At 36.3% G+C, this 1892-nt stretch overlaps 1 non-coding gene across 1 annotated transcript; it reads right to left on the bottom strand.

Moving 5' to 3' along the window:
• Nucleotides 1-1072: 1072 nt before the first annotated feature.
• On the bottom strand, nucleotides 1073-1179 carry LOC145103480 (small nucleolar RNA R71). The gene has a single exon (XR_013706571.1). It is a non-coding gene; the product is annotated as a small nucleolar RNA R71 (small nucleolar RNA).
• Between the last annotated feature and the right edge of the window lie 713 nt (nucleotides 1180-1892).

Consider the following 1892-nt stretch of genomic DNA (forward strand, 5'->3'; position numbering starts at 1 on the left):
TGAAGTTAATCTGATCTTGCAAAATCAGATCAAACCCTTTTTAGTTATTTTTTAGATTAATTTTTAGTAATTATATTATTAGCTAATCTTGTTCCATGAGTTCGATACTGAACATACTTTACTATATTATAAACTGACTAGGTACACTACATATAGGTCCATTAGTAGATAAATATTAGGTTTATAAATTTAAAAGTTGATAGGTATATTTATTGCATCACCAAGTTTTTTGAGTCGTTGCCGGGGAACGGCTAGTTCAGTTTTTAATTTAATTATTGTAGGTTAATCGATCCTTTTTGTAGGGTAAAAACCAAAAAAAGTTAAATTTTCTGCAAATTTAATTTAATTTTTTTTCTATTTTTATTGTTCTCGTGACATGAGCTTCACGTCTCACAAGGTGAGTTCAACTTTTTCAATTTTAATTTATTTTGCTTTTAGTTCGTTTTTACGCATTTTGTTTTGTTTTGTGATTTATGACTCGAGGATCTAGAACTCCAATAGGTCCACCACATAAAAATCCACAATCAGCTTTCCACAAAAAGAAGGACAAAAAGGTTGATGAATCAAGTAGCACCTTCCAATTTGACCTGTATGAAAGCTTTGAGAAGACTCCAGATAAGAATGGAACCGAGTATGAGCCAGAAACCGAAGACGATTCATGAGAAGAAATAAAAAATGAGGGAAAAAAGATGGTGGATATCAGAACCATGAAAATGGAGGAGTATAAAAAGAGATTGCGAAACGACAGTAGTCCAGGTCTAGTTCCTCCAAAAATTCCAGTTGCAACGTGTTTTGAGCTCAAAGGACATATCCTTTCAATGCTCAAAGACATATAATTTTCTAGGAAAGACTATAAAGATGCATTCAAACATATCAAAGAAGTCTTGGACATTGCTGATTATTTCATTGTTCCAAATGTTACAAGAGATGCAGTTTTATTGAGGATGTTCCAGTAACACTTACTAGAGATGCAAAAATTTGGCAGAAGTCTTTAGCACCTGGAACTACTAGAACATGGCAAAACCTTCGTGAAACATTCATTGAGAAATTTAGTCCTCCTTGAAAAATCGCCAAACTCAATAAAAAGATTGCTAATTTTCAACAAGAATATGGAGAATCCTTATACAAAGCTTGGGAAAGATACACAGGCCTTTTGAGAAATTGTCCTCAACATGACCTGAACGTACAACAAAAATTTTCCATATTTTATTGTAACACTCTAAATCAGGTATGGCTTGGAAACCCTTGAAGAATTTCAAGTTTGTCATAAATGGTCCATTGGAGTACGCGGGGCGTACTTATGAGTATGCTTACCGTACTCTGCATTTTAATCGTGGGGGCATCTCGCGTACGTGGGGCGTACGTAAAGGTACGTCAGGCGTATGCCGATGAAGACCAAAACCCTAAATCCAGACTTGAGACCATATTTAAACAACTTATGACCTCTTGGACCAAACCCTATCAGCCTCCTTAGCCCCATGTCGTATATTTCATCTGAGTTTGATTGTGATTGAGTGTTTGAGCTTAAGAAGAGGCTTTTGGTGAGCATTTTGGGAGTTCCTTCAAGAAGGTGATTTGCTAGACAAGCTTGGGACGGTTTGGTGCTTCAAGAATCTGTATTGTGGACATCTAGCAACGCTTCTAGAGGTAAAAAGTTTGCACCTTGCCATTTAAACCTTTAGATCTAGCTAAGGTGGGAAGGTCAGATCTGAGGTCCCTTAGTCATTTAGAGACATAAAAATGAGATCTTGATGGATGTACTGGTCTCATGCATGGATAAAGGACCTTGGAATGGTCTTAATGGGGGTGTTGGGCGTTTTTGAGGCATGCAAGGGCATAAAGTTTCCAACTTTATGCCTTAGGACATCTTTTCAGACTTAGATATAGCTTTT

This window comes from Lactuca serriola, chromosome 4 (assembly GCF_051521515.1).
Source record: "Lactuca serriola cultivar US96UC23 chromosome 4, Lser_US96UC23_V15, whole genome shotgun sequence".
NCBI classification, from domain to species: Eukaryota; Viridiplantae; Streptophyta; class Magnoliopsida; order Asterales; family Asteraceae; genus Lactuca; species Lactuca serriola.